Genomic DNA, 21,342 nt, shown 5'->3' on the forward strand with positions numbered 1-21,342 from the left:
TTTTGGCCAAGGGCATCATTGTCGAATTTGTGCCCCTCTTCCTGTGCTTTACAGTTGATTCCAACGTACCTCTTGAAATCTGTTTCCTGCTATTTTGCCTCGCTTTCAAGTCCGCCTTATTGACTTCCCTCAACAGATTTTTGGACGATAGTTGTCCTTTATCACTCTGCCAGTTTGTGAATTGCTGTGCCCCTGAGCTCCATTTCTCACCTCGTTTTTTGTGAGCTGAACGTAAGTCCAAAATTTTGGATCATGTCCTATACTGGTTCCCGGTGGGTGGCTGAGACTTTGGTTAATTCTTCTTCCTGCCGGGAAATTAGAGTGACATGTGCCCGTCCAAATGCCTAACAGCTACTCTCTCATGGGTTCTCCCTCGTCCCTTCCATCCGCTGCCAAATTGGGAACCTGTGCAAACCAGGAGGTTAAAGGGCCTGTCTCTCCAAGTTGGGAGATTGATAGTAAGGCAGTTGGAAAGTCAATCTGGAGCACCAAGAGAGGGACTATTCGTTGAGTTTTAGAAGCCTTTCATATTCAACGTGTGTACATTCTCTAGGTTTCCTGTACATGTTATAGCTGTAGTAATATGCCCTTCAACCTGGAGAGTTGGGACCAATGGAATGGGGGCCATGCATTATTGCTTTAAAGGGTCTGCATTTGCTCACCCAATCTCACCAATCCTCTCATTCCCAAGTGTCCAGCCTTATGCTAAATGCAGCTGTCATTGTAGATAGGGTCTTTCCAGGTTTCCTCAGACACCCTGAAGGAATTGTAAAGAATGTCCCTGTTTTATTGTTTTGCTTTTGAAATTCCTTTTTAGAGTGTGTTTGAGCTGATTCTCGCTGCCATGTTTATGCCACTCTAGACACACTTGATTCCCTTATGGAGACATATCAATACATAGGTTTTAAGATTCTTACTAGTCAGATATATTCCTCTGCGTGTAATATGGGGTTTTAAGTCTCTTTCCCTGAGGAAGGTGTAGGTCTTGTCTATTCCAAAGTTGGTTTTTGGAACGGTCCCTGTGCTTATATCAAACTCTGGTTTTATGCATCACCCCACCTCTCCTTCCCCTTTAAGCAGGCATAAGAGTGTTTTCTAAATGTGAGACTCTGTTCTCTTTCCTAACTCAGTTCATGTGTAGCCATGTTTACAGGATCTTCATAAGTGATATCTTATGATAAGTTTCTTTTTGTGTGTGACTTATTTCACTTAGAATCATCGTATCTGAATCCACTCACTTTGCTGCTACTGGTCTTATGACCTTGATTTCATGGCTGAGGGATATTCCATCGTACGTATGTACCACAATGTTTTGAACCATTTATATATTTCCTGGGATATTTAAGGTGTACCCAAGTTGAGGTTCTTGTAGTCAGTGCAGCCCTAAATTTGGAGGTGGCTCTTTCTTATTGATTTTCAGTTTTCCCAAGGTATATTCGCTAGACTGGAAGTGGCCTTGGCTCTGTAGCTCTGTTGTTTACTTGTTTTAGGGAACACAATGCACTCCTCCAGTGAGGCAGTTGGCAATTTACATCCCGCCCATCAGCATAACAAGGCTCCCTGTTCTCCAGGGCCTGTCTTGCCTTTCTGGTTCTTACACATTTTGTGGATGTCCCTTTTGACCGGTGGGAAGTGATACTTCTTTAGAGTGCAGATTAGTATTGCCCGCTTGCTTGCTTGGCCAAAAAGGGCGTATGCGTTTTCTCCTGAATATATTCAGGAGAAAACGCATACGCCCTTTTTGGCCAAGTGCATCATTGTCGAATTTGTGCCCCTCTTCCTGTGCTTTACAGTTGATTCCAACGTACCTCTTGAAATCTGTTTCCTGCTATTTTGCCTCGCTTTCAAGTCCGCCTTATTGACTTCCCTCAACAGATTTTTGGACGATAGTTGTCCTTTATCACTCTGCCAGTTTGTGAATTGCTGTGCCCCTGAGCTCCATTTCTCAACTCGTTTTTTGTGAGCTGAACGTAAGTCCAAAATTTTGGATCATGTCCTATACTGGTTCCCGGTGGGTGGCTGAGACTTTGGTTAATTCTTCTTCCTGCCGGGAAATTAGAGTGACATATGCCCGTCCAAATGCCTAACAGCTACTCTCTCATGGGTTCTCCCTCGTCCCTTCCATCCGCTGCCAATTTGGGAACGTGTGCAAACCAGGAGGTTAAAGGGCATCTCTCTCCAAGTTGGGAGATTGATAGTAAGGCAGTTGGAAAGTCAAACTGGAGCACCAAGAGAGGGACTATTCGTTGAGTTTTAGAAGCCTTTCATATTCAACGTGTGTACATTCTCTAGGTTTCCTGTACATGTTATAGCTGTAGTAATATTCCCTTCAACCTGGAGAGCTGGGACCCATGGAATGGGGGCCATGCATTATTGCTTTAAAGGGTCTGCATTTGCTCACCCAATCTCACCAATCCTCTCATTCCCAAGTGTCCAGCCTTATGCTAAATCCAGCTGTCATTGTAGATAGGGTCTTTCCAGGTTTCCTCAGACACCCTGAAGGAATTGTAAAGAATGTCCCTGTTTTATTGTTTTGCTTTTGAAATTCCTTTTTAGAGTGTGTTTGAGCTGATTCTCGCTGCCATGTTTATGCCACTCTAGACACACTTGATTCCCTTATGGAGACATATCAATACATAGGTTTTAAGATTCTTACTAGTCAGATATATTCCTCTGCGGGAAATATGGGGTTTTGAGTCCCTTTCACTGAGGAAGGTGTAGGTCTTGTCTATTCCAAAGTTGGTTTTTGGAACGGTCCCTGTGCTTATATCACACTCTGGTTTTATGCATCACCCCACCTCTCCTTCCCCTTTAAGCAGGCATAAGAGTGTTTTCTAAATGTGAGACTCTGTTCTCTTTCCTAACTCAGTTCATGTGTAGCCATGTTTACAGGATCTTCATAAGTGATATCTTATGATAAGTTTCTTTTTCTGTGTGACTTATTTCACTTAGAATCATCGTCTCTGAATCCACTCACTTTGCTTCTACTGGTCTTATGACCTTGATTTCATGGCTGAGGGATATTCCATCGTACGTAAGTACCAGAATGTTTTGAACCATTTATATATTTCCTGGGAAATTTAAGGTGTACCCAAGTTGAGGTTCTTGTAGTCAGTGCAGCCCTAAATTTGGAGGTGGCTCTTTCTTATTGATTTTCAGTTTTCCCAAGGTATATTCCCTAGACTGGAAGTGGCCTTGCCTCTGTAGCTCTGTTGTTTACTTGTTTTAGGGAACACAATGCACTCCTCCAGTGAGGCAGTTGGCAATTGACATCCCGCCCATCAGCATAACAAGGCTCCCTGTTCTCCAGGGCCTGTCTTGCCTTTCTGGTTTTTACACATTTTGTGGATGTCCCTTTTGACCGGTGGGAAGTGATACTTCTTTGTAGTGCAGATTTACATTGCCCGCTTGCTTGCTTGGCCAAAAAGGGCGTATGCGTTTTCTCCTGAATATATTCAGGAGAAAACGCATACACCCTTTTTGGCCAAGGGCATCATTGTCGAAGTTGTGCCCCTCTTCCTGTGCTTTACAGGCGATTCCAACGTACCTCTTGAAATCTGTTTCCTGCTATTTTGCCTCGCTTTCAAGTCCGCCTCGTTGACTTCCCTCAACAGATTTTTGGACGATAGTTGTCCTTTATCACTCTGCCAGTTTGTGAATTGCTGTGCCCCTGAGCTCCATTTCTCACCTCGTTTTTTGTGAGCTGAACGCAAGTTCAAAATTTTGGATCATGTCCTATACTGGTTCCCGGTGGGTGGCTGAGACTTTGGTTAATTCTTCTTCCTTCCAGTAAATTAGAGTGACATGTGCCCGTCCAAATGCCTAACAGCTACTCTCTCATGGGTTCTCCCTCGTCCCTTCCATCCGCTGCCAAATTGGGAACCTGTGCAAACCAGGAGGTTAAAGGGCCTGTCTCTCCAAGTTGGGAGATTGATAGTAAGGCAGTTGGAAAGTCAATCTGGAGCACCAAGAGAGGGACTATTCGTTGAGTTTTAGAAGCCTTTCATATTCAACGTGTGTACATTCTCTAGGTTTCCTGTACATGTTATAGCTGTAGTAATATGCCCTTCAACCTGGAGAGTTGGGACCCATGGAATGGGGGCCATGCATTATTGCTTTAAAGGGTCTGCATTTGCTCACCCAATCTCACCAATCCTCTCATTCCCAAGTGTCCAGCCTTATGCTAAATGCAGCTGTCATTGTAGATAGGGTCTTTCCAGGTTTCCTCAGACACCCTGAAGGAATTGTAAAGAATGTCCCTGTTTTATTGTTTTGCTTTTGAAATTCCTTTTTATAGTGTGTTTGAGCTGATTCTCGCTGCCATGTTTATGCCACTGTAGACACACTTGATTCCCTTATGGAGACATATCAATACATAGGTTTTAAGATTCTTACTAGTCAGATATATTCCTCTGCGTGTAATATGGGGTTTTAAGTCTCTTTCCCTGAGGAAGGTGTAGGTCTTGTCTATTCCAAAGTTGGTTTTTGGAACGGTCCCTGTGCTTATATCAAACTCTGGTTTTATGCATCACCCCACCTCTCCTTCCCCTTTAAGCAGGCATAAGAGAGTTTTCTAAATGTGAGACTCTGTTCTCTTTCCTAACTCAGTTCATGTGTAGCCATGTTTACAGGATCTTCATAAGTGATATCTTATGATAAGTTTCTTTTTCTGTGTGACTTATTTCACTTAGAATCATCGTATCTGAATCCACTCACTTTGCTGCTACTGGTCTTATGACCTTGATTTCATGGCTGAGGGATATTCCATCGTACGTATGTACCACAATGTTTTGAACCATTTATATATTTCCTGGGATATTTAAGGTGTACCCAAGTTGAGGTTCTTGTAGTCAGTGCAGCCCTAAATTTGGAGGTGGCTCTTTCTTATTGATTTTCAGTTTTCCCAAGGTATATTCGCTAGACTGGAAGTGGCCTTGGCTCTGTAGCTCTGTTGTTTACTTGTTTTAGGGAACACAATGCACTCCTCCAGTGAGGCAGTTGGCAATTTACATCCCGCCCATCAGCATAACAAGGCTCCCTGTTCTCCAGGGCCTGTCTTGCCTTTCTGGTTCTTACACATTTTGTGGATGTCCCTTTTGACCGGTGGGAAGTGATACTTCTTTAGAGTGCAGATTAGTATTGCCCGCTTGCTTGCTTGGCCAAAAAGGGCGTATGCGTTTTCTCCTGAATATATTCAGGAGAAAACGCATACGCCCTTTTTGGCCAAGTGCATCATTGTCGAATTTGTGCCCCTCTTCCTGTGCTTTACAGTTGATTCCAACGTACCTCTTGAAATCTGTTTCCTGCTATTTTGCCTCGCTTTCAAGTCCGCCTTATTGACTTCCCTCAACAGATTTTTGGACGATAGTTGTCCTTTATCACTCTGCCAGTTTGTGAATTGCTGTGCCCCTGAGCTCCATTTCTCAACTCGTTTTTTGTGAGCTGAACGTAAGTCCAAAATTTTGGATCATGTCCTATACTGGTTCCCGGTGGGTGGCTGAGACTTTGGTTAATTCTTCTTCCTGCCGGGAAATCAGAGTGACATATGCCCGTCCAAATGCCTAACAGCTACTCTCTCATGGGTTCTCCCTCGTCCCTTCCATCCGCTGCCAATTTGGGAACGTGTGCAAACCAGGAGGTTAAAGGGCCTCTCTCTCCAAGTTGGGAGATTGATAGTAAGGCAGTTGGAAAGTCAAACTGGAGCACCAAGAGAGGGACTATTCGTTGAGTTTTAGAAGCCTTTCATATTCAACGTGTGTACATTCTCTAGGTTTCCTGTACATGTTATAGCTGTAGTAATATTCCCTTCAACCTGGAGAGCTGGGACCCATGGAATGGGGGCCATGCATTATTGCTTTAAAGGGTCTGCATTTGCTCACCCAATCTCACCAATCCTCTCATTCCCAAGTGTCCAGCCTTATGCTAAATCCAGCTGTCATTGTAGATAGGGTCTTTCCAGGTTTCCTCAGACACCCTGAAGGAATTGTAAAGAATGTCCCTGTTTTATTGTTTTGCTTTTGAAATTCCTTTTTAGAGTGTGTTTGAGCTGATTCTCGCTGCCATGTTTATGCCACTCTAGACACACTTGATTCCCTTATGGAGACATATCAATACATAGGTTTTAAGATTCTTACTAGTCAGATATATTCCTCTGCGGGAAATATGGGGTTTTGAGTCCCTTTCACTGAGGAAGGTGTAGGTCTTGTCTATTCCAAAGTTGGTTTTTGGAACGGTCCCTGTGCTTATATCACACTCTGGTTTTATGCATCACCCCACCTCTCCTTCCCCTTTAAGCAGGCATAAGAGTGTTTTCTAAATGTGAGACTCTGTTCTCTTTCCTAACTCAGTTCATGTGTAGCCATGTTTACAGGATCTTCATAAGTGATATCTTATGATAAGTTTCTTTTTCTGTGTGACTTATTTCACTTAGAATCATCGTCTCTGAATCCACTCACTTTGCTTCTACTAGTCTTATGACCTTGATTTCATGGCTGAGGGATATTCCATCGTACGTAAGTACCACAATGTTTTGAACCATTTATATATTTCCTGGGAAATTTAAGGTGTACCCAAGTTGAGGTTCTTGTAGTCAGTGCAGCCCTAAATTTGGAGGTGGCTCTTTCTTATTGATTTTCAGTTTTCCCAAGGTATATTCCCTAGACTGGAAGTGGCCTTGCCTCTGTAGCTCTGTTGTTTACTTGTTTTAGGGAACACAATGCACTCCTCCAGTGAGGCAGTTGGCAATTGACATCCCGCCCATCAGCATAACAAGGCTCCCTGTTCTCCAGGGCCTGTCTTGCCTTTCTGGTTTTTACACATTTTGTGGATGTCCCTTTTGACCGGTGGGAAGTGATACTTCTTTGTAGTGCAGATTTATATTGCCCGCTTGCTTGCTTGGCCAAAAAGGGCGTATGCGTTTTCTCCTGAATATATTCAGGAGAAAACGCATACGCCCTTTTTGGCCAAGGGCATCATTGTCGAAGTTGTGCCCCTCTTCCTGTGCTTTACAGGCGATTCCAACGTACCTCTTGAAATCTGTTTCCTGCTATTTTGCCTCGCTTTCAAGTCCGCCTCGTTGACTTCCCTCAACAGATTTTTGGACGATAGTTGTCCTTTATCACTCTGCCAGTTTGTGAATTGCTGTGCCCCTGAGCTCCATTTCTCACCTCGTTTTTTGTGAGCTGAACGCAAGTTCAAAATTTTGGATCATGTCCTATACTGGTTCCCGGTGGGTGGCTGAGACTTTGGTTAATTCTTCTTCCTTCCAGTAAATTAGAGTGACATGTGCCCGTCCAAATGCCTAACAGCTACTCTCTCATGGGTTCTCCCTCGTCCCTTCCATCCGCTGCCAAATTGGGAACCTGTGCAAACCAGGAGGTTAAAGGGCCTGTCTCTCCAAGTTGGGAGATTGATAGTAAGGCAGTTGGAAAGTCAATCTGGAGCACCAAGAGAGGGACTATTCGTTGAGTTTTAGAAGCCTTTCATATTCAACGTGTGTACATTCTCTAGGTTTCCTGTACATGTTATAGCTGTAGTAATATGCCCTTCAACCTGGAGAGTTGGGACCAATGGAATGGGGGCCATGCATTATTGCTTTAAAGGGTCTGCATTTGCTCACCCAATCTCACCAATCCTCTCATTCCCAAGTGTCCAGCCTTATGCTAAATGCAGCTGTCATTGTAGATAGGGTCTTTCCAGGTTTCCTCAGACACCCTGAAGGAATTGTAAAGAATGTCCCTGTTTTATTGTTTTGCTTTTGAAATTCCTTTTTATAGTGTGTTTGAGCTGATTCTCGCTGCCATGTTTATGCCACTGTAGACACACTTGATTCCCTTATGGAGACATATCAATACATAGGTTTTAAGATTCTTACTAGTCAGATATATTCCTCTGCGTGTAATATGGGGTTTTAAGTCTCTTTCCCTGAGGAAGGTGTAGGTCTTGTCTATTCCAAAGTTGGTTTTTGGAACGGTCCCTGTGCTTATATCAAACTCTGGTTTTATGCATCACCCCACCTCTCCTTCCCCTTTAAGCAGGCATAAGATTCTTTTCTAAATGTGAGACTCTGTTCTCTTTCCTAACTCAGTTCATGTGTAGCCATGTTTACAGGATCTTCATAAGTGATATCTAATGATAAGTTTCTTTTTCTGTGTGACTTATTTCACTTAGAATCATCGTACCTGAATCCACTCACTTTGCTGCTACTGGTCTTATGACCTTGATTTCATGGCTGAGGGATATTCCATCGTACGTAAGTACCACAATGTTTTGAACCATTTTTATATTTCCTGGGATATTTAAGGTGTACCCAAGTTGAGGTTCTTGTAGTCAGTGCAGTCCTAAATTTGGAGGTGGCTCTTTCTTATTGATTTTCAGTTTTCCCAAGGTATATTCCCTAGACTGGAAGTGGCCTTGGCTCTGTAGCTCTGTTGTTTATTTGTTTTAGGGAACACAATGCACTCCTCCAGTGAGGCAGTTGGCAATTTACATCCCGCCCATCAGCATAACAAGGCTCCCTGTTCTCCATGGCCTGTCTTGCCTTTCTGGTTTTTACACATTTTGTGGATGTCCCTTTTGACGGGTGGGAAGTATTTCTTCTTTGTAGTGCAGATTTGCATTGTCCGCTTGCTTGCTTGGCCAAAAAGGGCATATGCGTTTTCTCCTGAATATATTCAGGAGAAAACGCATACGCCCTTTTTGGCCAAGTGCATCATTGTCGAATTTGTGCCCCTCTTCCTGTGCTTTACAGGTGATTCCAACGTACCTCTTGAAATCTGTTTCCTGCTATGTTGCCTCGCTTTCAAGTCCGCCTCGTGGACTTGCCTCAACAGATTTTTGGACGATAGTTGTCCTTTATCACTCTGCCAGTTTGTGAATTGCTGTGCCCCTGAGCTCCATTTCTCAACTCGTTTTTTGTGAGCTGAACGCAAGTCCAAAATTTTGGATCATGTCCTATACTGGTTCCCGGTGGGTGGCTGAGACTTCGGTTAATTCTTCTTCCTGCCGGTAAATTAGAGTGACATGTGCCCGTCCAAATGCCTAACAGCTACTCTCTCATGGGTTCTCCCTCGTCCCTTCCATCTGCTGCCAATTTGGGAACGTGTGCAAACCAGGAGGTTAAAGGGCCTGTCTCTCCAAGTTGGGAGATTGATAGTAAGGCAGTTGGAAAGTCAAACTTGAGCACCAAGAGAGGGACTATTCGTTGAGTTTTAGAAGCCTTTCATATTCAACGTGTGTACATTCTCTAGGTTTCCTGTACATGTTATAGCTGTAGTAATATGCCCTTCAACCTAGAGAGTTGGGACCCATGGAATGGGGGCCATGCATTATTGCTTTAAAGGGTCTGCATTTGCTCACCCAATCTCACCAATCCTCTCATTCCCAAGTGTCCAGCCTTATGGTAAATGCAGCTGTCATTGTAGATAGGGTCTTTCCAGGTTTCCTCAGACACCCTGAAGGAATTGTAAAGAATGTCCCTGTTTTATTGTTTTGCTTTTGAAATTCCTTTTTATAGTGTGTTTGAGCTGATTCTTGCTGCCATGTTTATGCCACTCTAGACACACTTGATTCCCTTATGGAGACATATCAATACATAGGTTTTAAGATTCTTACTAGTCAGATATATTCCTCTGCGGGAAATATGGGGTTTTGAGTCCCTTTCACTGAGGAAGGTGTAGGTCTTGTCTATTCCAAAGTTGGTTTTTGGAACGGTCCCTGTGCTTATATCACACTCTGGTTTTATGCATCACCCCACCTCTCATTCCCCTTTAAGCAGGCATAAGAGTGTTTTCTAAATGTGAGACTCTGTTCTCTTTCCTAACTCAGTTCATGTGTAGCCATGTTTACAGGATCTTCATAAGTGATATCTTATGATAAGTTTCTTTTTCTGTGTGACTTATTTCACTTAGAATCATCGTATCTGAATCCACTCACTTTGCTGCTACTGGTCTTATGACCTTGATTTCATGGCTGAGGGATATTCCATCGTACGTATGTACCACAATGTTTTGAACCATTTATATATTTCCTGGGATATTTAAGGTTTACCCAAGTTGAGGTTCTTGTAGTCAGTGCAGCCCTAAATTTGGAGGTGGCTCTTTCTTTTTGATTTTCAGTTTTCCCAAGGTATATTCCCTAGACTGGATGTGGCCTTGGCTCTGTAGCTCTGTTGTTTACTTGTTTTAGGGAACACAATTCACTCCTCCAGTGAGGCAGTTGGCAATTTACATCCCGGCCATCAGCATAACAAGGCTCCCAGTTCTCCAGGGCCTGTCTTGCCTTTCTGGTTCTTACACATTTTGTGGATGTCCCTTTTGACCGGTGGGAAGTGATACTTCTTTGGAGTGCAGATTTGTATTGCCCGCTTGCTTGCTTGGCCAAAAAGGGTGTATGCGTATTATCCTGAATATATTCAGGAGAAAACGCATACGCCCTTTTTGGCCAAGTGCATCATTGTCGAATTTGTGCCCCTCTTCCTGTGCTTTACAGGTGATTCCAACGTACCTCTTGAAATCTGTTTCCTGCTATTTTGCCTCGCTTTCAAGTCCGCCTCGTTGACTTGCCTCAACAGATTTTTGGACGATAGTTGTCCTTTATCACTCTGCCAGTTTGTGAATTGCTGTGCCCCTGAGCTCCATTTCTCAACTCGTTTTTTGTGAGCTGAACGCAAGTCCAAAATTTTGAATCATGTCCTATACTGGTTCCCGGTGGGTGGCTGAGACTTTGGTTAATTCTTCTTCCTGCCAGTAAATTAGAGTGAAATGTGCCCGTCCAAATGCCTAACAGCTACTCTCTCATGGGTTCTCCCTCGTCCCTTCCATCCGCTGCCAAATTGGGAACGTGTGCAAACCAGGAGGTTAAAGGGCCTGTCTCTCCAAGTTGGGAGATTGATAGTAAGGCAGTTGGAAAGTCAAACTGGAGCACCAAGAGAGGGACTATTCGTTGAGTTTTAGAAGCCTTTCATATTCAACGTGTGTACATTCTCTAGGTTTCCTGTACATGTTATAGCTGTAGTAATATGCCCTTCAACCTGGAGAGTTGGGACCAATGGAATGGGGGCCATGCATTATTGCTTTAAAGGGTCTGCATTTGCTCACCCAATCTCACCAATCCTCTCATTCCCAAGTGTCCAGCCTTATGCTAAATGCAGCTGTCATTGTAGATAGGGTCTTTCCAGGTTTCCTCAGACACCCTGAAGGAATTGTAAAGAATGTCCCTGTTTTATTGTTTTGCTTTTGAAATTCCTTTTTATAGTGTGTTTGAGCTGATTCTCGCTGCCATGTTTATGCCACTGTAGACACACTTGATTCCCTTATGGAGACATATCAATACATAGGTTTTAAGATTCTTACTAGTCAGATATATTCCTCTGCGTGTAATATGGGGTTTTAAGTCTCTTTCCCTGAGGAAGGTGTAGGTCATGTCTATTCCAAAGTTGGTTTTTGGAACGGTCCCTGTGCTTATATCAAACTCTGGTTTTATGCATCACCCCACCTCTCCTTCCCCTTTAAGCAGGCATAAGATTCTTTTCTAAATGTGAGACTCTGTTCTCTTTCCTAACTCAGTTCATGTGTAGCCATGTTTACAGGATCTTCATAAGTGATATCTAATGATAAGTTTCTTTTTCTGTGTGACTTATTTCACTTAGAATCATCGTACCTGAATCCACTCACTTTGCTGCTACTGGTCTTATGACCTTGATTTCATGGCTGAGGGATATTCCATCGTACGTAAGTACCACAATGTTTTGAACCATTTTTATATTTCCTGGGATATTTAAGGTGTACCCAAGTTGAGGTTCTTGTAGTCAGTGCAGTCCTAAATTTGGAGGTGGCTCTTTCTTATTGATTTTCAGTTTTCCCAAGGTATATTCCCTAGACTGGAAGTGGCCTTGGCTCTGTAGCTCTGTTGTTTATTTGTTTTAGGGAACACAATGCACTCCTCCAGTGAGGCAGTTGGCAATTTACATCCCGCCCATCAGCATAACAAGGCTCCCTGTTCTCCATGGCCTGTCTTGCCTTTCTGGTTTTTACACATTTTGTGGATGTCCCTTTTGACGGGTGGGAAGTATTTCTTCTTTGTAGTGCAGATTTGCATTGTCCGCTTGCTTGCTTGGCCAAAAAGGGCGTATGCGTTTTCCCCTGAATATATTCAGGAGAAAACGCATACGCCCTTTTTGGCCAAGTGCATCATTGTCGAATTTGTGCCCCTCTTCCTGTGCTTTACAGGTGATTCCAACGTACCTCTTGAAATCTGTTTCCTGCTATGTTGCCTCGCTTTCAAGTCCGCCTCGTGGACTTGCCTCAACAGATTTTTGGACGATAGTTGTCCTTTATCACTCTGCCAGTTTGTGAATTGCTGTGCCCCTGAGCTCCATTTCTCAACTCGTTTTTTGTGAGCTGAAGGCAAGTCCAAAATTTTGGATCATGTCCTATACTGGTTCCCGGTGGGTGGCTGAGACTTCGGTTAATTCTTCTTCCTGCCGGTAAATTAGAGTGACATGTGCCCGTCCAAATGCCTAACAGCTACTCTCTCATGGGTTCTCCCTCGTCCCTTCCATCTGCTGCCAAATTGGGAACGTGTGCAAACCAGGAGGTTAAAGGGCCTGTCTCTCCAAGTTGGGAGATTGATAGTAAGGCAGTTGGAAAGTCAAACTTGAGCACCAAGAGAGGGACTATTCGTTGAGTTTTAGAAGCCTTTCATATTCAACGTGTGTACATTCTCTAGGTTTCCTGTACATGTTATAGCTGTAGTAATATGCCCTTCAACCTTGTGAGTTGGGACCCATGGAATGGGGGCCATGCATTATTGCTTTAAAGGGTCTGCATTTGCTCACCCAATCTCACCAATCCTCTCATTCCCAAGTGTCCAGCCTTATGCTAAATGCAGCTGTCATTGTAGATAGGGTCTTTCCAGGTTTCCTCAGACACCCTGAAGGAATTGTAAAGAATGTCCCTGTTTTATTGTTTTGCTTTTGAAATTCCTTTTTATAGTGTGTTTGAGCTGATTCTTGCTGCCATGTTTATGCCACTCTAGACACACTTGATTCCCTTATGGAGACATATCAATACATAGGTTTTAAGATTCTTACTAGTCAGATATATTCCTCTGCGGGAAATATGGGGTTTTGAGTCCCTTTCACTGAGGAAGGTGTAGGTCTTGTCTATTCCAAAGTTGGTTTTTGGAACGGTCCCTGTGCTTATATCACACTCTGGTTTTATGCATCACCCCACCTCTCATTCCCCTTTAAGCAGGCATAAGAGTGTTTTCTAAATGTGAGACTCTGTTCTCTTTCCTAACTCAGTTCATGTGTAGCCATGTTTACAGGATCTTCATAAGTGATATCTTATGATAAGTTTCTTTTTCTGTGTGACTTATTTCACTTAGAATCATCGTATCTGAATCCACTCACTTTGCTGCTACTGGTCTTATGACCTTGATTTCATGGCTGAGGGATATTCCATCGTACGTATGTACCACAATGTTTTGAACCATTTATATATTTCCTGGGATATTTAAGGTTTGCCCAAGTTGAGGTTCTTGTAGTCAGTGCAGCCCTAAATTTGGAGGTGGCTCTTTCTTTTTGATTTTCAGTTTTCCCAAGGTATATTCCCTAGACTGGATGTGGCCTTGGCTCTGTAGCTCTGTTGTTTACTTGTTTTAGGGAACACAATTCACTCCTCCAGTGAGGCAGTTGGCAATTTACATCCCGCCCATCAGCATAACAAGGCTCCCAGTTCTCCAGGGCCTGTCTTGCCTTTCTGGTTCTTACACATTTTGTGGATGTCCCTTTTGACCGGTGGGAAGTGATACTTCTTTGGAGTGCAGATTTGTATTGCCCGCTTGCTTGCTTGGCCAAAAAGGGTGTATGCGTATTCTCCTGAATATATTCAGGAGAAAACGCATACGCCCTTTTTGGCCAAGTGCATCATTGTCGAATTTTTGCCCCTCTTCCTGTGCTTTACAGGTGATTCCAACGTACCTCTTGAAATCTGTTTCCTGCTATTTTGCCTCGCTTTCAAGTCCGCCTCGTTGACTTCCCACAACAGATTTTTGGACGATAGTTGTCCTTTATCACTCTGCCAGTTTGTGAATTGCTGTGCCCCTGAGCTCCATTTCACAACTCGTGTTTTGTGAGCTGAACGCAAGTCCAAAATTTTGGATCATGTCCTATACTGGTTCCCGGTGGGTGGCTGAGACTTTGGTTAATTCTTCTTCCTGCCGGGAAATTAGAGTGACATGTGCCCGTCCAAATGCCTAACAGCTACTCTCTCATGGGTTCTCCCTCGTCCCTTCCATCCGCTGCCAAATTGGGAACGTGTGCAAACCAGGAGGTTAAAGGGCCTGTCTCTCCAAGTTGGGAGATTGATAGGAAGGCAGTTGGAAAGTCAAACTGGAGCACCAAGAGAGGGACTATTCGTTGAGTTTTAGAAGCCTTTCATATTCAACGTGTGTACATTCTCTAGGTTTCCTGTACATGTTATAGCTGTAGTAATATTCCCTTCAACCTGGAGAGTTGGGACCCATGGAATGGGGGCCATGCATTATTGCTTTAAAGGGTCTACATTTGCTCACCCAAGCTCACCAATCCTCTCATTCCCAAGTGTCCAGCCTTATGCTAAATGCAGCTGTCATTGTAGATAGGGTCTTTCCAGGTTTCCTCAGACACCCTGAAGGAATTGTAAAGAATGTCCCTGTTTTATTGTTTTGCTTTTGAAATTCCTTTTTATGGTGTGTTTGAGCTGATTCTCGCTGCCATGTTTATGCCACTCTAGACACACTTGATTCCCTTATGGAGACATATCAATACATAGGTTTTAAGATTCTTACTAGTCAGATATATTCCTCTGCGGGAAATATGGGGTTTTGAGTCCCTTTCACTGAGGAAGGTGTAGGTCTTGTCTATTCCAAAGTTGGTTTTTGGAACGGTCCCTGTGCTTATATCACACTCTGGTTTTATGCATCTCCCCACCTCTCCTTCCCCTTTAAGCAGGCATAAGAGTGTTTTCTAAATGTGAGACTCTGTTCTCTTTCCTAACTCAGTTCATGTGTAGCCATGTTTACAGGATCTTCATAAGTGATATCTTATGATAAGTTTCTTTTTCTGTGTGACTTATTTCACTTAGAATCATCGTCTCTGAATCCACTCACTTTGCTTCTACTGGTCTTATGACCTTGATTTCATGGCTGAGGGATATTCCATCGTACGTAAGTACCACAATGTTTTGAACCATTTATATATTTCCTGGGAAATTTAAGGTGTACCCAAGTTGAGGTTCTTGTAGTCAGTGCAGCCCTAAATTTGGAGGTGGCTCTTTCTTATTGATTTTCAGTTTTCCCAAGGTATATTCCCTAGACTGGAAGTGGCCTTGCCTCTGTAGCTCTGTTGTTTACTTGTTTTAGGGAACACAATGCACTCCTCCAGTGAGGCAGTTGGCAATTGACATCCCGCCCATCAGCATAACAAGGCTCCCTGTTCTCCAGGGCCTGTCTTGCCTTTCTGGTTTTTACACATTTTGTGGATGTCCCTTTTGACCGGTGGGAAGTGATACTTCTTTGTAGTGCAGATTTGCATTGCCCGCTTGCTTGCTTGGCCAAAAAGGGCGTATGCGTTTTCTCCTGAATATATTCAGGAGAAAACGCATACGCCCTTTTTGGCCAAGGGCATCATTGTCGAAGTTGTGCCCCTCTTCCTGTGCTTTACAGGTGATTCCAACGTACCTCTTGAAATCTGTTTCCTGCTATGTTGCCTCGCTTTCAAGTCCGCCTCGTGGACTTGCCTCAACAGATTTTTGGACGATAGTTGTCCTTTATCACTCTGCCAGTTTGTGAATTGCTGTGCCCCTGAGCTCCATTTCTCAACTCGTTTTTTGTGAGCTGAACGCAAGTCCAAAATTTTGAATCATGTCCTATACTGGTTCCCGGTGGGTGGCTGAGACTTTGGTTAATTCTTCTTCCTGCCGGTAAATTAGAGTGAAATGTGCCCTTCCAAATGCCTAACAGCTACTCTCTCATGGGTTCTCCCTCGTCCCTTCCATCCGCTGCCAAATTGGGAACGTGTGCAAACCAGGAGGTTAAAGGGCCTGTCTCTCCAAGTTGGGAGATTGATAGTAAGGCAGTTGGAAAGTCAAACTGGAGCACCAAGAGAGGGACTATTCGTTGAGTTTTAGAAGCCTTTCATATTCAACGTGTGTACATTCTCTAGGTTTCCTGTACATGTTATAGCTGTAGTAATATTCCCTTCAACCTGGAGAGCTGGGACCCATGGAATGGGGGCCATGCATTATTGCTTTAAAGGGTCTGCATTTGCTCACCCAATCTCACCAATCCTCTCATTCCCAAGTGTCCAGCCTTATGCTAAATGCAGCTGTCATTGTAGATAGGGTCTTTCCAGGTTTCCTCAGACACCCTGAAGGAATTGTAAAGAATGTCCCTGTTTTATTGTTTTGCTTTTGAAATTCCTTTTTATAGTGTGTTTGAGCTGATTCTCGCTGCCATGTTTATGCCACTGTAGACACACTTGATTCCCTTATGGAGACATATCAATACATAGGTTTTAAGATTCTTACTAGTCAGATATATTCCTCTGCGTGTAATATGGGGTTTTAAGTCTCTTTCCCTGAGGAAGGTGTAGGTCATGTCTATTCCAAAGTTGGTTTTTGGAACGGTCCCTGTGCTTATATCAAACTCTGGTTTTATGCATCACCCCACCTCTCCTTCCCCTTTAAGCAGGCATAAGATTCTTTTCTAAATGTGAGACTCTGTTCTCTTTCCTAACTCAGTTCATGTGTAGCCATGTTTACAGGATCTTCATAAGTGATATCTAATGATAAGTTTCTTTTTCTGTGTGACTTATTTCACTTAGAATCATCGTACCTGAATCCACTCACTTTGCTGCTACTGGTCTTATGACCTTGATTTCATGGCTGAGGGATATTCCATCGTACGTAAGTACCACAATGTTTTGAACCATTTTTATATTTCCTGGGATATTTAAGGTGTACCCAAGTTGAGGTTCTTGTAGTCAGTGCAGTCCTAAATTTGGAGGTGGCTCTTTCTTATTGATTTTCAGTTTTCCCAAGGTATATTCCCTAGACTGGAAGTGGCCTTGGCTCTGTAGCTCTGTTGTTTATTTGTTTTAGGGAACACAATGCACTCCTCCAGTGAGGCAGTTGGCAATTTACATCCCGCCCATCAGCATAACAAGGCTCCCTGTTCTCCATGGCCTGTCTTGCCTTTCTGGTTTTTACACATTTTGTGGATGTCCCTTTTGACGGGTGGGAAGTATTTCTTCTTTGTAGTGCAGATTTGCATTGTCCGCTTGCTTGCTTGGCCAAAAAGGGCGTATGCGTTTTCCCCTGAATATATTCAGGAGAAAACGCATACGCCCTTTTTGGCCAAGTGCATCATTGTCGAATTTGTGCCCCTCTTCCTGTGCTTTACAGGTGATTCCAACGTACCTCTTGAAATCTGTTTCCTGCTATGTTGCCTCGCTTTCAAGTCCGCCTCGTGGACTTGCCTCAACAGATTTTTGGACGATAGTTGTCCTTTATCACTCTGCCAGTTTGTGAATTGCTGTGCCCCTGAGCTCCATTTCTCAACTCGTTTTTTGTGAGCTGAACGCAAGTCCAAAATTTTGGATCATGTCCTATACTGGTTCCCGGTGGGTGGCTGAGACTTCGGTTAATTCTTCTTCCTGCCGGTAAATTAGAGTGACATGTGCCCGTCCAAATGCCTAACAGCTACTCTCTCATGGGTTCTCCCTCGTCCCTTCCATCCGCTGCCAAATTGGGAACCTGTGCAAACCAGGAGGTTAAAGGGCCTGTCTCTCCAAGTTGGGAGATTGATAGTAAGGCAGTTGGAAAGTCAATCTGGAGCACCAAGAGAGGGACTATTCGTTGAGTTTTAGAAGCCTTTCATATTCAACGTGTGTACATTCTCTAGGTTTCCTGTACATGTTATAGCTGTAGTAATATGCCCTTCAACCTGGAGAGTTGGGACCAATGGAATGGGGGCCATGCATTATTGCTTTAAAGGGTCTGCATTTGCTCACCCAATCTCACCAATCCTCTCATTCCCAAGTGTCCAGCCTTATGGTAAATGCAGCTGTCATTGTAGATAGGGTCTTTCCAGGTTTCCTCAGACACCCTGAAGGAATTGTAAAGAATGTCCCTGTTTTATTGTTTTGCTTTTGAAATTCCTTTTTATAGTGTGTTTGAGCTGATTCTTGCTGCCATGTTTATGCCACTCTAGACACACTTGATTCCCTTATGGAGACATATCAATACATAGGTTTTAAGATTCTTACTAGTCAGATATATTCCTCTGCGGGAAATATGGGGTTTTGAGTCCCTTTCACTGAGGAAGGTGTAGGTCTTGTCTATTCCAAAGTTGGTTTTTGGAACGGTCCCTGTGCTTATATCACACTCTGGTTTTATGCATCACCCCACCTCTCCTTCCCCTTTAAGCAGGCATAAGAGTGTTTTCTAAATGTGAGACTCTGTTCTCTTTCCTAACTCAGTTCATGTGTAGCCATGTTTACAGGATCTTCATAAGTGATATCTTATGATAAGTTTCTTTTTCTGTGTGACTTATTTCACTTAGAATCATCGTATCTGAATCCACTCACTTTGCTGCTACTGGTCTTATGACCTTGATTTCATGGCTGAGGGATATTCCATCGTACGTAAGTACCACAATGTTTTGAACCATTTATATATTTCCTGGGATATTTAAGGTGTACCCAAGTTGAGGTTCTTGTAGTCAGTGCAGCCCTAAATTTGGAGGTGGCTCTTTCTTATTGATTTTCAGTTTTCCCAAGGTATATTCCCTAGACTGGAAGTGGCCTTGCCTCTGTAGCTCTGTTGTTTACTTGTTTTAGGGAACACAATGCACTCCTCCAGTGAGGCAGTTGGCAATTGACATCCCGCCCATCAGCATAACAAGGCTCCCTGTTCTCCAGGGCCTGTCTTGCCTTTCTGGTTTTTACACATTTTGTGGATGTCCCTTTTGACCGGTGGGAAGTGATACTTCTTTGTAGTGCAGATTTGCATTGCCCGCTTGCTTGCTTGGCCAAAAAGGGCGTATGCGTTTTCTCCTGAATATATTCAGGAGAAAACGCATACGCCCTTTTTGGCCAAGGGCATCATTGTCGAAGTTGTGCCCCTCTTCCTGTGCTTTACAGGTGATTCCAACGTACCTCTTGAAATCTGTTTCCTGCTATGTTGCCTCGCTTTCAAGTCCGCCTCGTGGACTTGCCTCAACAGATTTTTGGACGATAGTTGTCCTTTATCACTCTGCCAGTTTGTGAATTGCTGTGCCCCTGAGCTCCATTTCTCAACTCGTTTTTTGTGAGCTGAACGCAAGTCCAAAATTTTGAATCATGTCCTATACTGGTTCCCGGTGGGTGGCTGAGACTTTGGTTAATTCTTCTTCCTGCCGGTAAATTAGAGTGAAATGTGCCCTTCCAAATGCCTAACAGCTACTCTCTCATGGGTTCTCCCTCGTCCCTTCCATCCGCTGCCAAATTGGGAACGTGTGCAAACCAGGAGGTTAAAGGGCCTGTCTCTCCAAGTTGGGAGATTGATAGTAAGGCAGTTGGAAAGTCAAACTGGAGCACCAAGAGAGGGACTATTCGTTGAGTTTTAGAAGCCTTTCATATTCAACGTGTGTACATTCTCTAGGTTTCCTGTACATGTTATAGCTGTAGTAATATGCCCTTCAACCTGGAGAGTTGGGACCAATGGAATGGGGGCCATGCATTATTGCTTTAAAGGGTCTGCATTTGCTCACCCAATCTCACCAATCCTCTCATTCCCAAGTGTCCAGCCTTATGCTAAATGCAGCTGTCATTGTAGATAGGGTCTTTCCAGGTTTCCTCAGACACCCTGAAGGAATTGTAAAGAATGTCCCTGTTTTATTGTTTTGCTTTTGAAATTCCTTTTTACAGTGTGTTTGAGCTGATTCTCGCTGCCATGTTTATGCCACTGTAGACACACTTGATTCCCTTATGGAGACATATCAATACATAGGTTTTAAGATTCTTACTAGTCAGATATATTCCTCTGCGTGTAATATGGGGTTTTAAGTCTCTTTCCCTGAGGAAGGTGTAGGTCATGTCTATTCCAAAGTTGGTTTTTGGAACGGTCCCTGTGCTTATATCAAACTCTGGTTTTATGCATCACCCCACCTCTCCTTCCCCTTTAAGCAGGCATAAGATTCTTTTCTAAATGTGAGACTCTGTTCTCTTTCCTAACTCAGTTCATGTGTAGCCATGTTTACAGGATCTTCATAAGTGATATCTAATGATAAGTTTCTTTTTCTGTGTGACTTATTTCACTTAGAATCATCGTACCTGAATCCACTCACTTTGCTGCTACTGGTCTTATGACCTTGATTTCATGGCTGAGGGATATTCCATCGTACGTAAGTACCACAATGTTTTGAACCATTTTTATATTTCCTGGGATATTTAAGGTGTACCCAAGTTGAGGTTCTTGTAGTCAGTGCAGTCCTAAATTTGGAGGTGGCTCTTTCTTATTGATTTTCAGTTTTCCCAAGGTATATTCCCTAGACTGGAAGTGGCCTTGGCTCTGTAGCTCTGTTGTTTATTTGTTTTAGGGAACACAATGCACTCCTCCAGTGAGGCAGTTGGCAATTTACATCCCGCCCATCAGCATAACAAGGCTCCCTGTTCTCCATGGCCTGTCTTGCCTTTCTGGTTTTTACACATTTTGTGGATGTCCCTTTTGACGGGTGGGAAGTATTTCTTCTTTGTAGTGCAGATTTGCATTGTCCGCTTGCTTGCTTGGCCAAAAAGGGCGTATGCGTTTTCCCCTGAATATATTCAGGAGAAAACGCATACGCCCTTTTTGGCCAAGTGCATCATTGTCGAATTTGTGCCCCTCTTCCTGTGCTTTACAGGTGATTCCAACGTACCTCTTGAAATCTGTTTCCTGCTATGTTGCCTCGCTTTCAAGTCCGCCTCGTGGACTTGCCTCAACAGATTTTTGGACGATAGTTGTCCTTTATCTCTCTGCCAGTTTGTGAATTGCTGTGCCCCTGAGCTCCATTTCTCAACTCGTTTTTTGTGAGCTGAACGCAAGTCCAAAATTTTGGATCATGTCCTATACTGGTTCCCGGTGGGTGGCTGAGACTTCGGTTAATTCTTCTTCCTGCCGGTAAATTAGAGTGACATGTGCCCGTCCAAATGCCTAACAGCTACTCTCTCATGGGTTCTCCCTCATCCCTTCCATCTGCTGCCAAATTGGGAACGTGTGCAAACCAGGAGGTTAAAGGGCCTGTCTCTCCAAGTTGGGAGATTGATAGTAAGGCAGTTGGAAA

This window comes from Mesoplodon densirostris, chromosome 1, assembly GCF_025265405.1.
Source record: "Mesoplodon densirostris isolate mMesDen1 chromosome 1, mMesDen1 primary haplotype, whole genome shotgun sequence".
Classification (NCBI taxonomy): Eukaryota; Metazoa; Chordata; class Mammalia; order Artiodactyla; family Ziphiidae; genus Mesoplodon; species Mesoplodon densirostris.